General features: G+C 43.1%; 1 protein-coding gene across 1 annotated transcript in view; it reads right to left on the bottom strand.

Moving 5' to 3' along the window:
• The window catches only part of LOC147429747 (dolichol-phosphate mannose synthase subunit 3-like), a 65,357-nt gene extending 58,396 nt beyond the window's left edge, over window positions 1-6,961 (bottom strand). The window contains exon 1 of the mRNA XM_086495294.1: window positions 6,827-6,961. The gene's annotated coding sequence lies outside the window, so the exon portion shown is untranslated. The remainder of the gene's footprint in view (window positions 1-6,826) is intronic.
• Between the last annotated feature and the right edge of the window lie 18,560 nt (window positions 6,962-25,521).

Raw genomic sequence — 25,521 nt, 5'->3', positions numbered from 1 at the left:
TTGACAAATCACATTCACAAATTCATTCGGATCTCAGACAATGATTTATCGGCAACGTATTTAGCAATCGCATCTAGATCCAATCGGGACCTCAGAGATGCCCGATTGACTAATCCTTATTGCAACCATGTCTATGAGACCGTTCAGACCAAAATGCTGCAGTCGTTTCGTCTATCAGTTCCTGCACTTAAACAAGTCAAGAACTAATCAATATCATATTATCGGGAATTCCAGTTCATACAGTCATATAGCAGAATTTGTCAGCCCACAGTATCCCTGAAACTCAAAGAGACATCAATGACTTTAATATAAAAAATCGAGGCATCTGTTGACAAAGGAGTGAAGCAACTCCCCTCTTGTGCATACCCGCTGCACCAGATTCCACCCAATCTGCTAGGTCCTCCTCCTCCATCCACTTCGCATCCAATGCAGGATAGTTCTTGAATTTAACCAAGAACCGCCTTATCACTTTACCCTTAATCTTTCTGTCTTTATGTGCCAGTATCTGTTCTAGCTTTGGGTTGCTCATCAGGCTCCCCATCTTCGGGCACATCGCCTTTAAAAGACTTCAAGAGACTCACATGAAAAGCATTGTGAATCCCTCCAAGTATCGGACAGCTTCAGTCTAAAGGAGACATCATTTATCTTTTCAAAAATCTGAAAAGGTCCGCAGTATCGCATAATAACCTTTGGAAAAAACCTCTTTTCCCCTTTTTCTTTCTCAGGCGTGCCTTCTCAAAACGTAAGAGCACCCAATCATTCTCCTTCAATTTCAAATCACGATGATGGTGATGTGCTACCTTTCTCTGCCTTTCTTGAGATTTTTGCAAAGCCTCTCGACCTTGGCAAAAGCCGTGTCCAAGTCACGCGTGTACTCATCGGCTTCAAAAATATTATCTTTCGTGCTTAGGAAGGGTGGAACCTTCGCACACCTTCAATAATCTCAAATGGTGCCTTCCCCGTCGAAGAGTGTATCGTATTATTGTAGGCAAATTCAACCAAAGGTAAATACTTTCCCCATCGAGTCTTCTCATCTAAGATGTAAGACTTCAATAAATCTAGTACCACTGAATTGGCAATGTCTAATTGCCGGTCAGTCTGCGGGTGGAACGATGACGAGAACTGCAACCGCGTACCAATGTGCTCCCAAATAGCCTTCCAAAACAAACTCGTGAATCTGGGGTCCCTGTCGGAGACAATCGTCTCAGGCATGCTGTGTAATCTGAAGATCTGGGCCACATACAGTCTCGCTAAGTAATCCGGCTTGACTGTTTTCTTCACTGGAATGAAATGAGCTTGCTTGCTAAATCTCTTAATAACAGTTCAGATACCATCGTGACCACTCTGTGTTCTCGGGAGATTAAAAATGAGATCCATTGCAATACTTTCCCGAGGGCGGGTGGATATAGGTAAAGGCTGTAACAATCCTATACTTTATGCCTGTCAAACTTGACCTTCTGGCATACCAAGCAACTGCATACAAAATCGTCCACGTCCTTCTTGAGTCTCCGCCAAATAAGTATCTCTCCACACCTTTCAAGGTGGTAGCAATGCCGCGATGACCCGTAAAAGGTGGACAATGGCATTCAGTCATAACCTTTCTCAATGGCTGTGTAACGCACAACATGGTTTTCCTCAACAAGTAGCCATCCAGAATGGAATATCCCGGTACTATCTCCCCATTGCCGAGTGAAAATATCTGCAAAATTTGTTTCTGTGACATACTGATCGACCATATCCTCGAAGCTCCTATGATGTATCGCGGAAATAGCCAGAACCAACGACTTCTGGGACAAAGCATCCGCCACCAAATTCTTTTGTCCCTGCACATGGACAATCAAGAAGTAAAACTGTGACAAGATGTTCGCCCACCGCATCTGCTTTTTTGATAGCTGCTTCAGTGACAAGAAGTAGCGTAAACTCTGATGGTCTTTAAAGACAGTAAAATCCGCTCCGAGTAGGTAATGTCGCCACTGAGTAAGAGCATGGATAACCGCCGAAAGCTCTTTCTCATAAATCTATGTTGTCAATTCCGGCCTTGAAAACAATCGGCTTTCGTAGGCAATGACATGGCATTCTTGCATTAAGACCGCACCCAGACTACGACCACAAGCATATCACAATATACTTCGAATAACTTCTGCAAATCCGACAAAGTCAAAATTAGTCCTGAAGTCAATTTCTCTTTCAATGTCTGAAAGGCAGTCACCTCTGTGGGTCCCCACGAGAAAGGGACTTCTTTCTGTGTCAAGATATGCAAAGGGGAAGCCACCTCTCTAAACTTTCTAATGAACCGCCTGTAATATGAACACAAGCCCAAGAAGCTTCTAACTTCATGGACATTCTTCAAAATCGGGCCAATCACGGATAGTCTCTATCTTGGCCGGGTCCATCTACACTCCTGCTACTGAGACAATGTGTCCCAAAAAATGTATCTTGGGTAGGAAAAATTGACTTTTCTTCGCACTTATCACCAACTTGTGATCTCGTAATGCCTGAAAGACTTGTAGCAGATATTCTCTATGTTCTGCTCATCCTTGGAGAAAACAATGATGTCGTCAAAGAAAGTGCCAACAAATAGTTTGTACTCTCAAAAAATCTTGTCCATCATCCCGTTAAATGTTGCAGGAGCATTGGTTAGGCAAAAAGACATCACCAAAAAAATTCAAATAACCCAAAAGTCATCCGAAAAGCTGTCTTGTAGACATCTCCCGATGCGATTCGGATCTAATGATATCCGCTCTTCGAGTCAATCCTGCTAATACACGAGGATCCCTGTAGTCGATCAAGAATATCATCAATCCTAGGAATCGGAAGTCTGTTCTTGATGGTGATTTTGTTGAGAGCTCTATAATCGATGCATAGTCTCCAAGATCCGTCTTTCTTCAATCTTCAAAACCAACAACACTGGAGAGCAGTACAGTGAAGTACTAGGCTGGACAAGACCCTTCTCCAAGAGGTCTTTCACTTGGTTCATAATTTCTTTATTCTGGGCTCGGCTCACACGTTAAGGTGGCCGGTTCGGTGGTATGCTTCGAGGTATCAGATCAATGGTATGATCCTCAGGACGAGCGGGTGGTAACTCGCCTAGCAGGCCCTCTAAAAAGCAATCGACATAAGTGTGGAGAGTTCTTGTTGTTATGTTCTTTCGGTGCCTTTTTAGGGCACTTCGCGGAGATATGCCCAGTTTCCCGCATCCGAAGCACTTCCCCTCTTTGATGTAGAGAGCTCTCTCCCGAAGAGTAAGCTTGGGTCGTGCATCCTTTTCTTTCTTTTTGGGGTTGCTCTTCTTCTTTCTACTTTCATTGTTCGAAGTCTGTTCGTTCCTCTACGTCATGATTTCATCTGTGGGCTAGATCAAACTGCCTGAGTGAATAGCAAAACCCCGTTTCGCATTACTCATCAATTCGTGAATGGAATCTGACTTTTGCTCTAAGCAGTGATCTCGGATCTCTGTAGAAAGTCCCAAGGTAAACCGCTCAATCTGTTCTTTGAATGAGATCTTCTTAAATGAAGAGGCCGATAGCAAAGAGCTCCAGAATCTCTCACAATATGCATCCAATGAATCTCTCTTGTCATCCGAAGATGGTTCCAAGCAGTTCGTATGTCACGTTCGTACTCCCGAGTCAACCGGAAAGAAATAAAAAGCCTTTTAAATTTCAGCCATTTAACTGGCGCTTGCTTGTTCAATAGAAGCGTGGACCACCAAGTTTGAGCATTTCCCTTGAAGTAAGAGGTAGCCCTTCGAATCTTGGAGTGCTATTAAGTAACACCCTCCAAAGAAAACTATGTCAAACTGTTGTATGAAGGCCAAAGCCTTCGAAGCATCTCGAAAACCAGAAAACGTATCAAATTTAATTGATTGTCCACCTTCTTTGAACTCTCAAACTTTCTTGCTTTTATCTTCCAAAAAGTCAAAGTGATTGGCTTTCTAAAAAATCTCCTTCCTTGCATAAAATCTACGGTCATCGGAGTCCGAACTTCTATCCGAAGACGAGTCCTTTGTAGAACTGTTCAAAACTCGGCGAGATTTAGACTTCTTTGCCTTTTTCTTGCCCTTTCCAAAGCGTTGCTTTTTGCTTCACTTTTTGCATTTTCTATCATATTCGCTCGAGTCAGAAGAGCTAGAAGAACTGTCAGAAGAAGAAGGAGAAGAAGAACTAGATAATCCTTCAAACCGCACATGCTTCTTTGCTTTCTTGCCGAGGCAAAAGTAGATTAACGACCCAAATAACCCGGGAAGTCAGTTCCTTTCTTCTGCTTTTTGTTGTGCTTTTCAGTTTTGTTATGCGCGTCAAAAAGCTGAGAAATCCATGCATCAAGCACCTCTTCTAATTCTTGCTCAGTAAACATCCATGGAGTAGGAGATTTCTTGAGTACCGATTTGGGGGGTGGTTCTATGGTTTGCTGCCACTGTGCATACACCTCGTCGAAGGAGGTCTGGGTCATAAATTTTGCAAATTTTGGGTCCTTCGCAAAATTTAACATCATCTTTCCTGCATCGACGATCAATCGTTGACACTTCATCTCTTCAAGCTCCGTCGAAGTAGGCCGGGACGGGCCGTACTCCTCGCGAGAATCTTCTTCATGATCTCTTCCCGCATCTCCATATGCAGAGGGAGTCGATTGATCTCTGTCTGAATCCACAAGTGCCGCGTAAAAAGGATCTGATGTCCCGATAGCAGAGAAATCAGCCGCGCTTTGATACCACTGTAATAGACTTGGACACTCCAAGTCAAGATTCTACCGCGACACCACAAGAATTCACTTCAAAAGTTCACAGTTCACAATTGATTCGACACTGGCCCGGCGGAGTTCCGTGCTTAGAGATGTTGGCCCCAAAGACTTGCGCCCCTTTCGGTATTTCTTTTTGTATTAATCTGTTGCACAAAGTACACGGAGTGGCTGGGTCCCACTCTCTGACTCTGCGTCGAGATGCTCTGAGAAGTGGGAGCCCAAGCCACACTTATAAAGAGTTACAAGAGATTCCAAAAGCAAGAGTCCCAAAAGCTGCCCATAAAAAGCAATTAAATCTCCTCTCACAAGGCTTGGTAAAAAAATAAAGCAATTAAATAAAATTCTCTCTCTCCCTTGCTAATTTCCGTAGAAAAAAGCAGGTCCAAAATCTGCCGCTGCTGCCTCCATGAAACGCGCAGAAATCCATACAACGTCCATACACTGGCTGTCAGCGCATTCTACGGCGGGATTTCTGAGAGACTGTACAGCTGCCACGTCAACATTCCGCAGAGCAATGTGTGTGTATAGGGTAGCCACGTCACCAGTTTGTGACACAAATAATGGCATGTTCATAAACAACCATAAAAAACTTCACTTATCAAATCAAACCACATTACCAAACAACCCATTGAAAGATTAAACTTTATAAACAGAAACATTGCACTTGAGAGCATTTGCTGCATCAACCTTAAATGATAGATCTTATGTCTACTATCAATTATTGAATAAACCATGATACGTTTCTTATAAATAAGTCTTTTTATGCAAGTACTCCTATCTAGGTATTGAGCACAATAATAAGTCACATATGCTTCAAAGCGTAGTCATCCCTCATCTTTGCCACTTACATCTAGTAGGCAAGTGGTGGCACTGTCATTCGGAGCAAGGGGCAATTAGATATGGTGTGATAATGAAGGGCACGTCAATTGGTTATGTGGAATGAGAGTGGCATGGCAGGTCAAGAGCAAGTGCAATATGCTAACGTAATCTAGCATTGAGGCAAGCCATCAAGCATGGAAACAGGCTGTGGGCACAATGGCGGCATGCATAGCCAACAACTAGCGCCCACAACGGGCAAGGTGGTTGTAGATGGGAAGCCTTGGACCATTGCTAGCAACAAAGACAAGACAGAGGATGCACGTCCTAATAGATGATGCAAAGGGTGCCAATGCCAACCGCAGGAGAGGCAAAGGATTTTCCCATCGCAGGGACCGTAGGGGGAAAAGGCTTTGCCTAGAGCGAGGAGACCCAATTAGGTTTGACTCAAAGTTTTCATGAGTCGAAGAATCCTTCTTGGTTTTTAGGATTTTAACTTTTTGACTCAATCGACCTTGGGTGTACTAAAGATTTCTCTCTCTCTCTCTCTCTCTCTCTCTCTCTCTCTCTCTCTCTCTCTCTCTCTCTCTCTCTCTCCAAATCCACCCATACCAAAGATATACTGACTAATAGAGCCATTGGGCTTGGGAGAGCTAGACACTTACGTCTACGAAGACCACCATGACATTGATGGAGCTCCGTCATAGGATACATAGGATCAAGACTATTCTAGCACAACATGAGAGTCGTTCAATACAACTATTCACAGAGACGGCCATTAACGATGCTCTTCAAAGACTGGCACAATACATCCTCGGATAGAGCCTAAAGTCCGACATCCTCGAACACTCATGTTCTTTTAGCTTTCATTTTACTTTATTTTATTTTAAACCCAAACATTGTATTAACTCCACTAGGATTGTATCAATTTGGTGTCACAGGTCATTTTGGCCTTTGGAAGACATTCAACATAACATTTCATCTCTCTCTACATTACATTACAATTCATTTCATCATCTCTCAATCCACTAGGATAGTTTCCTACGACATAAAAATTCTCGTCTTCTTCTTCTTCTCTTTCTCTCTCTCTACACATTACATTACATTTCATTTCATCATCTGTCAATCCACTAGGATTGTATCAATTTGGTGTCTCGGGTCATTTTGGCCTTTAGAAGACATTCTACATGACATTTCATTTCATCTCATCTCATCTCCTCTCTCTCTCTCTCTCTCTCTCTCTCTCTCTCTCTCTCTCTCTCTCTCTCTCAACCTTATATAAACTGTTTGCAGCCGCTTGGCCGGTAGAGCCGGGTAGATCAGCAGAGTGTGCGCGTAGCTGAGGGAGAGGGCGAGGGAGGAAGATGTGGCAGCTGAGGCTTGCGAGGGAGGAAGAGGGGTGCAACAACGCGCGCGCGCAGGACTTAGATTTGCAGGAGCGGCGCCATTGCAACAAGATTAAAAAAACAATAGAAGAAGCTCATTTTTGGTCAAAATTTGATAATTAAACTAAAACTTATGTAAATTTCCAGGTCTTGAATTCAACTCTCCTCGTCGGATAGTTCTTTAAGGTCACTTGGGATAGTTTCCTACGACGTTTAAATTCTCTTCTTCTTCTTCTTCTTCTTCTTCTCTACCCTATCCCGTACTTGCCCTAACTCATGTCAGGAAAAAAAATCGGGGTTTAATGTATTTTAACCAACTGAAAATTGTAAAATCTCGATTAGATTTTGAGCTTAACTTTAAGAAAAACCGGGATATTTACATAAGTTTTAGTCTAATTACTGGCAAAAGTTTCAATTTTTGACCAAAAGATCGGGATAATTTCAAGTTTGCCCTTATTTTCATCGGTTAGGAAAATTGTATTTTTCTAGCCTTGTTCACGCGGGGAATCACACGGATGGCAATGTAAGAAAAAATTTGGGGTCTAGTGTATTTTAACATACTGAAATTGTAAGATCCCAATAATATTTTGAGCTTGGCTTTAAGAAAACCGGGAAATTTACATAAGTTTTAGTGTAATTACTAGCAAAAGCTTTAAATTTTGACGAAAAAATGGGAGAATTTCAAGTTTGCCCTTATTTTCACTGGTTAGGAAAATTGTATGTTTCTAGCCTTGGGTGCACATGCACCGATCGCAACCTTCGGAGCTTGGTACAATGGTATTTGGAAAAACAAATTCTCCAGGTATCGAAAAAAGTCAAAGGACACACGACCTAGGAAAATACTGTCCAAGTGCCAACTTTCTATATAGAAAACAAGTGGAAACTCCTTGTATTCTTCTAACGACCTTTGAAGTTCGTCTCTTGCTATTTCTACTTAGTTAGTACCAACGCTAAACTTTTCTTACTCATTGTGGCTTTCATCTCTTGCCACCATTTTCATACTGCGAATTGATTCTCGTCAAATCTTCATGCAAGACAACAGCTTTGACATTTGCTATTTCCTCTGCTTGAGTTGTTGACCAGGCATGCTCCTCGACAGTTTCTCAATCAACCCAAAGGTGCCAAAATCCAAGTTGGAAAATGCAAAAGGCCTGGATTATAGCTTTCCAGGGAGGATGGAAAATATTGCTCCCCTCAGTAAAAGTTACACGGACAGAGTGCAGTATACTGGGGAATAAAAAGCCATACATGCCTTTGTGTAAGCATTATGCACAGGATTGGCAATAGCAGACCCCGCCATGAAAGTACTCATCGATACACATGTTACCATATACATGTGGTAGTGATGTGTGTGAACACACTAGGACCGCCGGGGCATTTTTTCCCTCTTTAGGAGGTTTTTTCCCCCGTGCATTGTATATACGCCCATCACTCTAGGGCTATCTATCTTTCCATTGCACACTAAGTAACACACTCTCTATTGTGTGCCTTGAGCTTCCTTCGTCTTCTCCAAGCTGTGTGTGTTTCTCTGCAACCCTAATTCCAACAATTGGTATCAGAGCAGGTCACGTCCTCCCGGGCTTAGTCGCCAGCTGCTCCAACACACGCCTGCTCACTTTCTCCGATTTTAGTGAGCTTTGGCGAGCGTTCGCAGGTCGACAAATATTTTGGGAAAGCCCGAAGAGCTTGGTCTGCTCAGAATTTTGATTTGGGCTCATTTCAGCCTCCGTTTCCACTACGGACAGTACTGCACAGGCTATTTCGTCATTTTGTGCAGATTTTCTGTCAGTGCCGTTTTCTGCAAAACAGGTGTCTTATAGTCTTCTACGGTTTGTGCTATATAGCACAAGTTGTTCCGGCTCCATTTCTCCTATTTTCGGGCAGTTTTCACATCAGGTGCAGCATTTACCATGGCTGACAACAACAACACAGATGTGTTCAAGATGTTTGTTGCTGAGGACATGTTGGATGGGGACAACTACCCTATGTGGGCTTATATGATGCAACATGTTCTTGTGTCAAAAGGTGTCTGGAACATTGTGCAGGGCATTGATGTACGTCCTGGTTCTGAATATGTAGGCGATGTTGAGGATGCTGCAGGTCTTGCTGCAAGGATTGCAGCTGTTAGAGTTGTTTTGCCTACGGCAGAACAAGCTCGTTGGGATGTTAAGGATGCGCAGGCTCATGCATTGATTGCGTTGTCTGTGAAGCGCACCATTATTCCTCACATCCGTTCAGCAAAATCTGCAAAACAGGCTTGGGATATTCTAGCAGGTCTTTATGCAAGCCGCAAGGAGGCTAAAATTGCTTTGCTGCGTAAAGAGCTAGAGTCAAAGATTATGTATGAGGAAGATGATATGGACACTTTCCTTGCTAGTGTCAAGGATATCAATGAGCAACTCATTTCTGCAGGTGAAGTCATTTCGGACAGTTCCCTTGTGCAGACTGTTCTTGATGCCTTACCAGATTCCTACCAGACTTTTGCTAGTACTTGGAGACTGATGACCCAAGGAAATCCTGAAGTTGTCAAGTTTGATGCATTATGCACATTGCTGTTGCAAGAGTCACTTTCTAGAAAAAACAGGACTAGGCAGCGTGCAGTTGAACAAGTTTTTATTGCTTCTCAAAGAAAGGGTGGTAACAGTAATGCAGCCACTTCTTTTGGTTCTGCTGCGAGTGGCAAAAATTCTGTTCCTAATGCTTCTACTGGCAGCACTTTGTCTGGCAATTCTGGTGATAAGGGTTGTATCATCCGCAAACAAAACGTATTCTGGTTTCACGGGATGTAGTGTTTGTGGAAGACTCTGTTCAGCCCTTGTTGTCATGTACTAGAGACAGTAATGTAAGCTCACAGGACATTTATGACACTTTGTTGCCTCTTTTCAGTGGTGGAAATACGAATGTAAGTTCCAATGATGCAAATGTATAGCCTATGGGGGTTTTTGAAAATGTTTTAGAACAGCCTATTACTGATGCACATGTACATGATGTACTTGATGAGGAAAGGGCTGAAAATGAGCAGGCTAGAGGTATGCCAAAATGGCTGGTGCACACTTTGCGTGACAGTAAATTGGATGCACCTTTATCTAGTCGTACTCGTTCAGGCTCTCGCCATGCATCTTATGCATCAGATTGTTATGCTTTGGCTGTGTCTAGTTTACATGATGTTGAGGAGCCTCTGTCTTTTGATGAAGCACAGAATTCAGAAAATTGGATTGCTGCCATGAAATCAGAATATGATGCACTTATAGAGAATGACACATGGACTTTATGTGATTTGCCTCCTGGCAAAAAGGCCATTGGTACGAAGTGGGTTTATGGGCCTTGCTGAGCGGCTTGGAAAAGGCACATTGTGGAACGGTTTGGGAGATGAAGCGGCATAGTTTGGCCTTAAGAGAGGGACAACTTGGAGTTTGGAAAAGGCAATAGAAGCAGAGGGTGCGGCAAGCATTGTACGTGGGAGCGGCTTCGTGCCAATCTTGCGGCTCGGGAGAGGCGACCAGTTTGGAGCTTAAAAGCAAGATATCAGAGGGTGTGGAGCAGTTTGGCGTAGGCCGTAGAGTGGATCGGCATCAGCTTGGAGTTCTTGCGGCTTGGAACTTGGAGCAACGAGGAAATTTTTGTGGCCTATTGGAGTGCAAGAAGGTACGAAATACCAAGTTTTGCAACTTCAAAAAGGCACCCCCTTGCTCAAGCACGCGCGACGACATCGACCAAAGACAACCAAAAGCTATGGATAACGGACCATCAACCATCCATTTAGCGGCCTATACAACGGCACAATTCTCAAGGAGCCCGGCAAATTGTCCCACTTGTCGTATGACTACTGTGCGTTTTCTATGTGCATTGGCAGCTCATTTTGGTTGGGATGTACATCAATCAGACATTGTTACTGCTTTCTTGAATGGTGACATATTTGAGGAAGTTTATGTAACGCAGCCTCGCGGTTTTGTCATAAAAGGACAAGAGGACAAAGTGTGCAAATGTAAGAAGGCTTTGTATGGGTTGAAGCAATCTCCTCGTGCTTGGTATGAGAAAGCTGACACTCATTTGGTTAAACGAGGCTTTCGTAACAGTCCAACAGAAAGCACATTGTATGTAAAGCGTGAGGATGATGTATTTCTCATTGTGGTTCTTTATGTTGATGATTTGCTGATCACTGGACCAAATGAGAGACATATTGCTGAATTTAAGGCTGATTTGAATGCTACTTTCAAGATGAAAGATTTGGGGCTGTTGCATCATTACTTGGGTATACAGTTTAAGCAGTGTGATGGTGGTATTGCCTTGTGTCAGAAAAGTTACATAGAGACATTGCTATGTAAGTTTGGACTTGAGGATTGCAAACCTATTGCCACTCCCATGGAAACAGGTTTGAAGTTGAGTCTACATGATGTTGGCGATCCTGCTGATGTCACTATTTACCAAACTGCTGTTGGCTGCCTCATTTATGTATGCAACACGAGGCCAGATATTCAGTTTGCAGTCTCACAGGTCAGAAGATTTATGCATAGCCCAGGGTCTAAGCATTGGCAGGCTGTCAAGAGGATTTTCCGCTACCTTAGTGGCACTTTACATCTTGGCTTGTTTTATCCCAAGGGGGGATCATTGCCGCCAGACTTACATGCTTTTTCGGACTCAGATTGGGCTGGTTGTTTTGACACGCGAGTGTCCACAAGTGGTTTTTGTTTCATGCTTGGCAGTTCATGTATATCATGGTTGAGCAAGAAGCAACCTACTGTGGCCACTTCGAGTTGTGAGGCTGAGTACAGGGCAGTCTTCACAGCTACGGTTGATTGAGTGTGTATGGCTCAGACGCCTTATGGCTGACTTGGGTGTTGGACAGGACACTGCCAACACTATCTACACTGACAGTCAGAGCGCATTGGCAGTTGCGAGGAACCCAGTTTTTCATGCTCGCACAAAGCACATTGAGGTGCATTACCACTATGTCAGGGAGAGGCTCTCAGCAGGAGAGATCAGCTTGGCTTATGTGCCAACACAGGACAACCTTGCAGATCTTTTCACAAAGGCATTGTCTCATGAGAAGCTTGATGCTTTCCGCAAAGCTTTGGGCTTACTCCCCTTTGTGGACTGATCCTGTCCTCAGGGCATGGCACTTCCCTTTACTCATGTGCCAGCTCTCGTTCACCGCATCACTCCAGGGGGGAGTTGTTACCATATACATGTGGTAGTGATGTGTGTGAACACACTAGGACCGTTGGGGCATTTTTTCCCTCTTTAGGAGGTTTTTTCCCCCGTGCATTGTATATACGCCCATCACTCTAGGGCTATCTATCTTTCCATTGCACACTAAGTAACACACTCTCTATTGTGTGCCTTGAGCTTCCTTCGTCTTCTCCAAGCTGTGTGTGTTTCTCTGCAACCCTAATTCCAACAGCACACGCGCGCACGCGTGCGCAGAAGCCTACTAATGAAGCCTAAAGCAACAGCTGATGTGAGGCAAGTTACCTCCTCAATGATAACTTCCAATCCCACTACCACTTCATTAACTCACAACATGCTACTCAAAGCACTCATTGTTTGTGAAGCCCTTTTCCAATAAAGCAAGTAGGTGGAAATTAATATCTCTCTCTCTCTCTCTCTCTCTCTCTCTCTCTCTCTCTCTCTCTCTCTCCCTTCTTTCTCTCTCCATTGAAACAACCATTGTATTTAAGGTGGCCCAGGTAGTTTTATGTACACTTCCCCCCCCCCCCCCCCCCCTTATGTATACGGTATGAGTATGAATAAATGAGGGGCTACCCCTATTGTATATGCTTATGTACAAAATCCAACAAAAACCCTCTTGTACACTCACGTGGTACCATAAGGAAAAGCACAGTGAATCCCCCCGGTTTCAAATGTCTACTACTATCAAATGTTGACTTTTTTGTTGCTCACATGATTGATTAACTTGTGCTTAGCACCACCATGTGTCTCTTGAGACCTGGAAATTCAATTTGCAATACTTATGATTGTATTATGGTTTTGTCTTCAATGAAGAGGTAGATCCGACAGATCTGAAGATGAAAGATGATCCAAGCGCACAGGAGGTAGATCAGCAGCTCTAGGATGAGCATGAGGAGGTCCTTCTTCAGTTGCACAGAGAGCTTGAGTGTGTGGAACGATGGGTCACTTGATCCAAGCATCAGCAAATAGCATTTCCCTTTGATTTGTAGAGAGTGCACAACGAGAGAGCATTTGCAAGGGGGATCTATTCGCATTGGACAGAGGCGTGTGAATGAGGAGGTTTGTCTCGTTCACACTCAAACGCACTCAAACACACTCAAAGTTTGCGAACGGATGACCCCCTTGCGAGTGATGCAGCCTTTGCAGAGGAGCAAAGTCCCTCGATTGTAGTGCCCACTCTTCATCTTTATCCAATAACAAGATTTGAGATAGCCAGTGGGTAGCACTTCATCTACAGTCTATTACCTAGTACTCATGGATTTTTCAAACTCTAGTTTATGTTGTCGTTTTCAGTAGCCCATTGGTGGTGGATTATAGAGTCTTTTTCATTTCACCTTACTTTGTATCGTGTATGGCATGTACCATGGATTTATCTACTATCGAGAGTGTCAATTTTTAGAAATTCAATGCTCTAATTATTGAGTCTTGCAAATCTATGACATTGTAATTCATCTCTATTTATTGTTCATATAGATTCTAAAACCTTTTTGTGCGATACAAAAATTGAAATCTAGAAATGGTTGAAGGGTCTTATCTTGTGCTAATGTTCACTCTATATTGTTAATCTATGAAGTAGGGTCATTGCACACAATATGTAATGGATACATGACTGGTATATTTGTGAAAATGTAGAATTTTTCTATGATGTTCATTTTTTTAAAAATTACACCGACTGATACGTACCTCAGAAATATTATCAATCCAAAGGTATGTACATACCTAACATATTGAATCCGTACCGTACACTATGTACCTTTCCACCATATAGCGGACCCTAGTGCCTCCCTTGTATTTATCTATCATAAGCAGTATAGCCATCATTTTGGGTTCATACCGCACCCTCTTCGTCTCCTCTCTCTATGTTCTCTCTTGAACATCCCCCCCTCCCCCACCTTGGACAATCTCTCCCTCCCCATTTCTCTTGCATTTTCTATGTGAATGGATTCATCCAATGCCACGTAGCCCACGAACAACTCCCCTTGCGTCTCCTTAGGCTCCTATTAATCTCCATAGAGAGTCTGTGGAGTGCTGCTCACTGATTCTAGCTGACCTGGGAGGCAGTTCTAGTGGCAGTTGCTCGTGTTGAGGTGGATGCACATATTCAGAGAGACGTGTCCCTACACTAGTTGAAGCCATTTTGACATCACCTGGTCGTCACTTGAAAGAAACATCAATGTGGAAGAGGCAAACTCAATTGGCAACCTTTAATTCCATCTTAAGACATAAATAGACATACATGTATATATTGTGGTCTTTGAACTCCTAGGGCAAGTCTGAGTGCGAGGAGTCTTTTGTGACGAGCAAAGCATGATATGTGTGCGAGAGGGCAGTTGACTTCGTGTGTGCACTGCTATCTCAAATTGCCCATCTGTCTGCAAATGATAATCTGTGAATGTGGTTAGCCCATTGTTTTGCAACACCTAGTCTTCTAATGTAATGTAAACACTCATCTCCTTCAGAATTAGAAACACAGTAAGTTGCACAAAAGAAGTGTTTCCACGGAGCATTTAGGTTCCTTAAAAAAGGACCTTGGTTTGATTTTTTGATCCATTTGCATGTGTGGGTGTATGTAAGAGAACGCCCTTCAGTCTACAACGCAGAATCCTCTCTCTCTCTCTCTCTCTATCTGTGTGTGTGTGTGTGTGTGTGTGTGTGTGTGTGTGTGTGTGTGTGTGTGTGTGGCGGGGGGGGGGGGGGGGGGGGGGGGGGGGGGGGGGGGGGGGGGGCAAAAGAAAGCTTACATGTTTGCTCACAGTTTGCGATCTATTGCTATGAGAAGCAGCTTTCATGCAAAGAGAACATTGGAACATAGGAGGGCCTACTTAAGTGCAAATTGATATTTCTAGGAAATTCAGAACCGAAAGGGAGAGAAAGAACCAAATCTATAGTTTACAAGAAGAATGACCATTTGGTAATTTTATATCATTAAATAGTTACCAAATGGTAATTAAAATTTTAAGAAAAATTATCATCATGTTTTTTTTTGGAAGTATATAACTAAGTTTAGAAAGGCCCGGCTCTTTGTGTAGATGCAGATGGTGTGGACCCGATGTGCTGCCAAAGATGTGTACAGGTCAATGATGACGTAATGTGTAATGGAAATGGCCTATGAACTTTGAAAGTAGCGGAATTAGGAAATTAGGTGAAGCACTTTTGAGAGATTGCATAGCGGGTGAACTTAATTGATGGTAGCAACATAAACATGGTACTTAGTTAACTTGGCATGAACAATACTTTTGAAAGAGAGAGAGTTTAGAGAACATGACAATAGTTGAGGACCGGATTCATACAGAGCCGGTCCCCCCTCCAATAGGCATTTGTATTATAGTTTCTCCCATCAAGAGAGACTTGGTACAATACAATCTTTGTGTTCCTTGTGACCTAGGTGATGTAATGAAGATGGAAATATTCATGTATCACAAGCATAACATAAACGTTATAGAAAGCATTAACTATCCCAAGCCTCAATCCCAAGGCCTCAAACACCTTCGAAGGTGGAGAGAGCTAGCGGGGAATGAGGATAGGGAAGAGGAAGAAGAAACATTCCATAGGAGAAAGAAATAGTTCCTCACTTATCATTACTCTTCTTCCTAGCATACATATAGCATAGTAATGAAGAAGGAGAAGATGGCAAGCTTAAGCATTGAAGCATGGCTCTTGGTTGGATTTGCATTCCATAGCCAAGAGTGTTGGTGTAGGCTCTCACTTCTCACAAGATTAGAGAAGGAGGTGGAGTTCCTCAACTTTTTCCAAGTGAGAATGGTTCCACAAAATGAGTATGTGTGTGTGGTGTATATCCCCCTAGCACCCCCCTTGCTTGCTTAGGGCGAGTTGTTGCTTTCCACATGTTTCAAGCTCATTGGACCCCTCTCCCCCTAGCGAATCACATACATCATGCAGTCAAGTACATGGGTAGTCTTTTGACAAGTCCTCCTTATCCCTTAGAGAGAGAGAGAGCTTGAAAATATCTAGATATTTGTTGGATGGAACTAGAAGCTCATTGGACCCCTCTTTAGCCCAACTAATAGCATTCAAGCACACCATGTGGTTAAGATTAATGAGAGTCTGACATGTGTCCCATGTGCTCTTTTAAAAAAGGGGTGCCCTTTCGGTGAGTGGAAGGTTAGGTCAAAGATTCCCCTAACTTTGGGACTTTATGCATAGGAAGCTTCTCAAGCAACTTCCTCACAAGTTTGTAGGGTCTCTTTTTGACTCAAGCACCTTACCCCCCATGCATAGTGTGCGCTCCTTGCCGCACTGTCGAAGCAACGGACTTGCCAATACACCATGTGCGAGCCACAGACGGCTCCAAGCACACAACAAGCCTAAACTAGCAAGCTCAAGAGAGCAAAGGGTGTACTCACCGCTCTACGCTCGCCTTCGTGGTGGATTCCTCGCCGCGATGAAGAAGAAGTTGCAGTCGTGCCGCGCTCAACCGCTTCGCCGCCGTCGTGCCTTCGTAATGCTCGATCGCACACACACTCTCCCTCTCCCTCTCTCTCTCTCTCACACACACACACACACAGTCATAAAATCTAATATCTAACTAACCCAAATGATTTTCTCATATTAAATTGATCACTTAATGTGGGAGAATAAACGGGAACAAGTGTTAAGATATAGGTATGTGCTTATAGATCTATCTCAACACGGGGCCAATGGTAAAGGGGCCCAAAAGGGAGATGGTCTATCAAAGAGCAAGGCTAACCAATGGAGCATAAGACCTTAGGGTTAGCTTCATTGAAGACCTCCAATAAATGTGTGTGAAAGTCCTTTGACCTTAAGTAAGCTAGGGCTGAGCTTGAGGTGGGAACCCAGCCCAAGCTTGAGGTGCTTGTCCTGCTTGAGGTGCTTGTCATGCTTGAGGTGTTTTTCATGCTTGAGGTGCTTGACTGGCTCCATGCTTGAGGTGCTTGACTTGCTGCATGATTAAAGTACTTGAGGTGCCTTGAGAAGCTTGCCTGAGATGCTTGTGGGAACACCCCCTAGTTCAAGTGCTTTGTCATGCTTGGTGAGTAAGGTGCTTGATCACCTAAAAGTCAAAAGCATTCCTACAAGAGGGGGGGCGAGCCCTTTTCCTAGGGGCTAGAGAGAGAACACCCACTCACACACACAAGGGAAGCCCAACTTGAAGAGGCAGCAAGGACACATGTCAGGCCCCTACCCATGTTACCTTCATGTGTTGCTTGAAGCCTATTGGCTAGGCTTCAAAGGGGTCCAATGATAAATTACATGAATTATCTAATTGTTTTAGCATTTATCAAGTCCTCTCTCTCAAAGGGGAAAGGGGGACACTTGTCCCAAGGCTACCCATGTTGCTTGTAATGGCTCCTGCTTGTGATTGGCTAGGCCTGGAGGGGTCCAATGAGCTTCAGGCATGAGCTACAAGGGGGGGTCGACCCAAGCAAGCTAGGGGGGTGCCTAGGGGGTATACTCACCCACACACACTCACAAGCACTCTCATTGTGTGATATGCAAAGTGCAAGAGCTCCCTCTCCAAGCAAGTAGAGGTTGAGAGCCTACACCAACACTCTTGGCTATGGAGTGCAAATCCAACCAAGAGCCATGCTTCAATGCTTAAGCTTGCCATCTCCTTCTTCTTCATTACTATGCTATTATGTATGCTAGCAACAAGAGTATGATAAGTGAGGAACTAATTCTTTCTCCTACGAAATGTTTCTTCTTCCTCTTCCCTACCCTCATTCCCTGCTAGCTCTCTCCACCTTCGAAGGTGTTTGAGGTCTTGGGACTGAGGCTTGGGATAGTTAAAGCTTTCTTCAAGTTTATGTTATGTTTGTGGTGCATGAAGCCTTCCATCTTCATGGCATCACCTAGGTCACAAGGAACACAAAGACTGTATTGTAACAAGTCTCTCTTTATGGGAGAAATCATAATACAAATGCCTATTGGAGGGGGGACCGGCTCCACATAAATCCGGTCCTCAATTGTTGTCATGTTCTCTAAACTCTCTCTCTTGCAAAAGTATTGTCTATGCCAAGTTAACTAATTGCTATGATTATGTTGCTATCTTCAATTATGTCTACCCGCTATGCTCACAAAATCATTTCTTGAAAGTACTCTCATTAAATTCCGCTATTCTCAAATTGAATAGGCAAATTCCATTACATTGGTATCAGAGCATTTGGTTTCTCTTTTCTTGCTTAAGAAGAGAGGTCCTTAAGTAGCTTATAAATGGTTGATGTTGTTAATTATAATAGAGTAAGTGGAACTGGGATCTAATACCGGTTTTGTTAAGTCCACTATGTGGGGGATGGTGCACACCTCGGGAGCTTTGGACTTAATAATGGAGTCTTTTTAGACTTGCCTACGGCTTTACCATTATTGAGCCATAAGAAGTCCGAAAGGGGCTAGCCCTTGGCAACTCTGCTATGTTAGACCTACTCCTCTACTCTCTATAATTAACCACTTTGAGCCGTGGGTGTAGATACTTAAGAGCCGATTTTCAAAGGCTAAGAGGAGTGGCAACTAAGGTTTTGAATTGCCAAAGCATACACAAAGTACATACATAAAATTTTGTTAACATGGCTGACAATAATCAAGAGAGTAGAATGAACATTGATAGCTTTGATTTTGCACATGAAAGTGCTAATGATGATGCTCCCATGTTTGTGAATTATCTTGTGACTAGGTTGCAACAAGCTATGGGCAACCCTACCTTGCAAGCCGAAGTTACTCAACAACTTCGTGCCTATGGAATTTCCCTTCCTCTCCAAGAGGAGAGAGAGCTTAGGAGGCCTCTTGAAGAGACCCCCAAAAGAAGACTCTCTCCCATTCGAGAGGAGGAATCCAAAGAGAAAGAAAGCAATGAAAGTCTAAGTTCTTCTGAAGATGTGGCTCCACGAAGAAGGCGGTCTAGACGATCGCCTACTCCTCCCAAGAGGAAAAGAGCAACCCATAGTCCTTCTCCTCATCACTCTCAAAGGCAAGAGAGGAAACAAAGGAAGAAAAGGGCTAGGAAGAGGTCACCCTCTTCTCCTTCTTCTTCACCTTCCTTCTCTTCCGATGAAAGTTATGGCTATTCTCCTAGAGAATACAAGAGGGGAGGACATCGCAAATCATTTCCTGCATGGCGAAGGTCACAAAAGCTAAAGAAGTTCAAGGAGGGAGGAAAGAGTATCTCTTTTCTCACCTACGATGGCACCTTTGGTGCTACCGACAAAGTGTTGGCCTTCATCCAACAATTTGATGCGGCCTTTGGGGACGAGGGCTTCACAGAGTCCTCCAAGCTACGCCATGTAGCTATGCACTTCCAAAAATCAGCTCGTCAATGGTGGGCTAGCCTTCGTGGCAATGGAGAAGCCCCAAAGACATGGAAAACTCTACGAGTTTCCATCATGAAGCAATTTCTTCCAAGCGATACTAAAGATAAAGTTCTTACCGAATGGCGCGGCTTGAAGCTCCTCTCTCATGAGTCTATCAACAAGTATGTAGATAAGTTTTGGGATTTACATCTCAAAGCTACTGTCTTTCAAAAGATAGACTTTGCCGAGCAAAGACAGCAATTCTGTGCGGGATTACCTGAAGAGATGGCCGAATATATCAACTCTCAACGGCCCGGTACTATTACCGAAGTAATCCGCCACACCATGGTTGCTTCACGCATCAATTTCCATCAAGGGGCTAGACGTAATGTCAAGCCCATGGAAAAAAAAGATAAAAATGATGCAAAGGGAAAATCCAATGCTCAAAATAATTCCCAAGGCACTTCCAACAACAACAACAATCGGTCCAAGGAGAAGGGAGTTTACACAGGTAAAAACAAACTCTCTCCTGAAGAGCTTGAAGCTTTTCGCAAGGACCATAAGTGTTTCAAGTGTGGGGAGCAAGGACATGGCTATCGTTCTTGCCCCAAGAAGAATACTCACAATGAGATTCCTAGGGCTTCCACCATCGAAGCTCCAAAAGAGGATGCTCATTGCAAAGGATCATCACTCTCCTATGCTTGGGGAAAGGTAAGAGAGCATGATGCCTTCATCTTGTTTGACCCTGGCTCTACTCTCAACTTCATATCAATAGAGTTGGCCACCAAGTTGGGCATTCAAGCTTTTGAGATGGGAGATATAGTAACAGCTGATGCATCTTTCAAGGGACAACAAGCCTCCGTTACTACCTTGATTGGGAAGTTGAGGCTTCATGTCCAAAGCTATGTCGACAAAGAAGACTTCTTCATCTCTCCCCTCCAACATCAGGATGTTATCCTAGGGGCACCATGGTTTGATCGCATGGCTGCCAACATGAAGTTCCCTGAAAAGAGAATTTACTTCACCTACAGGGGAAAGAACATGTATATATATGCTAGTGAGCGTGGTCGCACTATTCCACTTGTAAATCCTCTTTCTTTTGATAAATCAATGAAGAGCTCAGTTTCTGCGTACATGATTTATGTCAAAGAGTCTCTAAAAGCTAATAATGTTTCATCAAATGAAAATGATAGGAATCAAGAAGAGTTAGACTTGTCTACTTTTCTAAAAGGATTCCAAGATGTGTTCATCGATGATATCCTTATGGACCTACCTCCAAAACGAGGGGATGATGACCATCGTATTGAGCTCCTTCCAGGAAGCTCACCGCCTAACAAACCTCCTTATCGAGTCTCACAAGCTCAACAAGAGGAGATCATGAGGCAAGTACAAGAGCTGGTAGACAAAGGGATGGTGAGGCCTAGTTCCTCTCCCTTTTGTTCTCCAGTCCTTTTAGTGCAAAAGAAAGATGGTACATACCGTATGTGTGTGGACTATCGAGCACTAAACCATATCACTATCAAAAACAGATTTCCCGTACCTCGGGTAGAAGATCTGTTTGATAAGCTACAAGGCTCTACCTACTTCAGTAGGATTGACCTTAAGAGTGGCTATCATCAAATAAGGATAGTGGATGAGGATATCTTAAAGACCGCGTTTCGCACAACATTTGGTCTTTATGAATATCTAGTCATGCCTTTTGGCTTGACTAATGCACCAGCTACGTTCAATCGTTTGATGGAGAAAATTTTTAGACCATATCGAAAATTCACTGGAGTGTTCTTCGATGATATCATCATCTACTCTAAGTCTTTGGAGGAACATAAGCAACATCTCCAAGTGATTTTTCAAGCCTTGAGGGAGAACAAACTTTTTCTCAACCAAAAGAAAAGTGAATTCTTCCTTCAAGAGATTCAATATCTAGGCCATATTATCTCTCACGATGGTATTCGTATGGATCGATCAAAGTTAGAGGTAATAAAATCATGGCCTAACCCAAGGAATCTACATGAGCTAAGAAGCTTTATTGGTATGTGTGCATACTATAGACGCTTCATAGCAAAATTCTCTCAAGTAGCAGGACCACTACACGACTTAACCAAGAAGAACGTTAAGTTTGTATGGACTGCTAAGGAGCAAAATGCTTTTGAAAAACTCAAAGAGAAGCTTACTTCCCAACCAGTCCTCGTGCTTCCGGATCTCTCAAAGCCATTTGAGGTCCAATGTGATGCTTGTGGTGATTGCCTTGGAGCGGTTTTGCTTCAAGAAGGGCATGCCATAGCATATGAGAGCCGAAGGCTCAATGGTGATGAACGAGTCTTGGGCATTTATGAGAAAGAGCTTTTAGCTGTTCTACATGCCCTAGACACATGGAAGCACTACCTATTGGGGACTCCATTTATCCTACGAACCGACCACCAAAGTCTCAAGTATTTCATGACGCAAACCAAGCTTTTCGACAAACAAATGAGGTGGGCAAATTTTCTTTCGCAATTTAATTTCCATATTGCTCACATAGCTGGTAAGCACAATCAAGTTGCCGATGCACTTTCACGACGACCAAAAGTTAATGCGGTGTCTATAGCTACTCACAATGATCTATCCTCTATGATAGATGAGTATGCTACTGACCCTGACTTTAGAGACATAATGTCAGCCCTTGCTTTGGGGAAGAAAGAGGAACCATTCACCTTGCAGGATGGTTATCTTCTCCACGGCAATAGGCTATGTGTTACCCATTCCCTTCGTGAGAAGGTTATGTATGAATCCCATGCTCCTCCATATGCAGGGCATAGAGGTATTCAACCTACTCTCCGAGGAGTAGAGACGTATTTCTATTGGCCTACCATGAAAGTGGACATACAAGAGTATGTTTCAAAATGTGTCGTATGCCAAAAGACCAAGTATGATAGAGGGAAGCAACTTGGATTACTCTAGCCATTGCCTATTCCAAATTCACCATGGGAGAGTATATCCATGGATTTCATCTTTGGATTACCCAAGTCTATCCATGGGAATACAGGAATATGGACAATAGTTGATAGGTTTAGCAAGTAAGCACATTTTATTCCTGTCAAAAAGACTATTAAGGCACATCAAATGGCAACTCTCTTCATATCTCAGATTTTCAAACACCATGGATTACCCACATCCATCGTGTCAGATAGAGATCCTAGAATGACCAGTAATTTCTGGAAAGGTCTCTTTGAAAATCTAGGAACAAGATTGAATTTCTCTTCGGCCTATCACCCACAAACGGATGGCCAAAGTGAGATAGCCAATCTTACGATACTTGATCTACTCAAGACTTATGTTACCGAAGTAGATCAACGCTCACAATGGGAAAAGTATTTACCGCTAGTAGAGTATGCCTACAATAATACTGTACATACTTCTACGGGCAAAGCACCTTTCGAGATCATAGAAGGAAGACCTAAAAGTCCCTTGCTACTGAAAGCACATGGGAAGATCTTCGCCGCCGATGAGTATAGCCGTGACCTACAAGAATCTTTTCAAAAGATTAAGGAGGCTATAGCCATCTCTCAACAAAGGCAAAAAGCTGCTGCTGATAAACACAGAAGAGCCTTAATGTTCAAAAAAAATGATTGGGTCTTACTCAAGTTTCCTAAGGCTCGATTAAGGCAAACGACGGGCAAAAATCCTACGGGCCATCAAAAGTATTATGCTAAACTAGCAAAAAGATACTATGGTCCTTTCCAAATCTTGAAGCCTATCAATGAGACGGCTTATCAACTCAAGTTGCCCAACCATTGGCTTATACACAATGCCTTTCATGTAAGCTTACTTAAGCCCTACAAAGGAGAGCCACCAATTGAACCAATTATTGAAGACCCTACCGAAGTTGAAGACCAAGAAGAGTTGCTACAACCCGAAGTTATCCTTCGACATGAAGACAAGGTACTACGACATGGTAAGATTATCCGACGGTATCTTATTAAGTTCAAAAATTATCCTTTTGAAGATGCTAAATGGATGCAAGGAGTACAACTTAAGGATAGTATGAACCTTGTCAATGCTTACAATGCTACATTAGAGTAAGCAAATGTACAAATTTCTTTTAAATAACTCATGTTTTTGTCTTATATGACTAGTCCTCTTTTTAATTGTGCACAAATTTAACTAGTATGCATGCTTAGAATCATGTTTGTGATGACGACGTCTCTCAAACACCAAGTAGAATTTGTCACTCTACTTTGGGAGAATGAAATGGACTAAAGAGCAGACATGCTTGCGGCAGCTATGTCTCCCAAGCACCAAATGGATTAGTCATCCATCTTGGAAAGATGTCGTAGGGTAAAAAGGGATCCTTTACCCGCTAAGTACGATTGACTAATGACTAAGACTTTATCTCTTCTACCTCATAGTCGAGGACGACTATGATTTCAAGAGAGAGGTAATGTCATAAAATCTAATATCTAACTAACCCAAATGATTTTCTCATATTAAATTGATCACTTAATGTGGGAGAATAAACGGGAACAAGTGTTAAGATATAGGTATGTGCTTATAGATCTATCTCAACACGGGGCCAATGGTAAAGGGGCCCAAAAGGGAGATGGTCTATCAAAGAGCAAGGCTAACCAATGGAGCATAAGACCTTAGGGTTAGCTTCATTGAAGACCTCCAATAAATGTGTGTAAAAGTCCTTTGACCTTAAGTAAGCTAGGGCTGAGCTTGAGGTGGGAACCCGGCCCAAGCTCGAGGTGCTTGTCCTGCTTGAGGTGCTTGTCATGCTTGAGGTGTTTTTCATGCTTGAGGTGCTTGACTGGCTCCATGCTTGAGGTGCTTGACTTGTTGCATGATCAAGCAAGCTAGGGGGGTGCCTAGGGGGTATACTCACCCACACACACTCACAAGCACTCTCATTGTGTGATATGCAAAGTGCAAGAGCTCCCTCTCCAAGCAAGTAGAGGTTGAGAGCCTACACCAACACTCTTGGCTATGGAGTGCAAATCCAACCAAGAGCCATGCTTCAATGCTTAAGCTTGCCATCTCCTTCTTCTTCATTACTATGCTATTATGTATGCTAGCAACAAGAGTATGATAAGTAAGGAACTAATTCTTTCTCCTACGAAATGTTTCTTCTTCCTCTTCCCTACCCTCATTCCCTGCTAGCTCTCTCCACCTTCGAAGGTGTTTGAGGTCTTGGGACTGAGGCTTGGGATAGTTAAAGCTTTCTTCAAGTTTATGTTATGTTTGTGGTGCATGAAGCCTTCCATCTTCATGGCATCACCTAGGTCACAAGGAACACAAAGACTGTATTGTAACAAGTCTCTCTTTATGGGAGAAATCATAATACAAATGCCTATTGGAGGGGGGACCGGCTCCACATAAATCCGGTCCTCAATTGTTGTCATGTTCTCTAAACTCTCTCTCTTGCAAAAGTATTGTCTATGCCAAGTTAACTAATTGCTATGATTATGTTGCTATCTTCAATTATGTCTACCCGCTATGCTCACAAAATCATTTCTTGAAAGTACTCTCATTAAATTCCGCTATTCTCAAATTGAATAGGCAAATTCCATTATACACACACACGCACACACACAAGGAGGTGAAGAAGAAGAAGATGGAGATGGAGATGGAGCAAGAGCACTCTTCTATTGCACACATCGGCGATCACTCTTATCCTTTTCCTATTGGTCCGACAAGCCCGGTACTTGACTCTAAATAATACAACGTTTATAGATCATAGGGTGTCCGTGTGCCGTGAGGGTTAACATGCCCCCCTTCGTGATGTTGATTCCGTCCTCGGAAGCTATTGAGTTGAAGCTGGTTCGTCGAGGTGGAAGAGCATTTGAGATGAATGTCCTTAGCCTTCTTCAGTCACTGCAAAATCAAACAACATTGGCACAGTAATGGCATTCTCTTAAAAAGCATATGCAGTTTTAGGTAGACAAATTGATTGGTAAAAGAATTTCAAACAATTTGTTAGCAATGAACATTAAATTGCAATGTAATCAAATGCATAAACAGATGTAAAGGTAAAAAATTAAACAAGTCTGGGGTCGCTAATTTGACGGTCAAAAGGCACTAGAGATCGAATATTAATACCATGGGTAAGCTTCTTAATTATCTGTGGTCAATTAAGTTGTTTAATCGCGAGAGCC

Source organism: Adiantum capillus-veneris, chromosome 22 (assembly GCF_014529385.1).
Source record: "Adiantum capillus-veneris isolate H3 chromosome 22, ASM1452938v2, whole genome shotgun sequence".
Taxonomy (NCBI): Eukaryota; Viridiplantae; Streptophyta; class Polypodiopsida; order Polypodiales; family Pteridaceae; genus Adiantum; species Adiantum capillus-veneris.
This window is presented reverse-complemented; position numbering and strand designations above follow the sequence as displayed.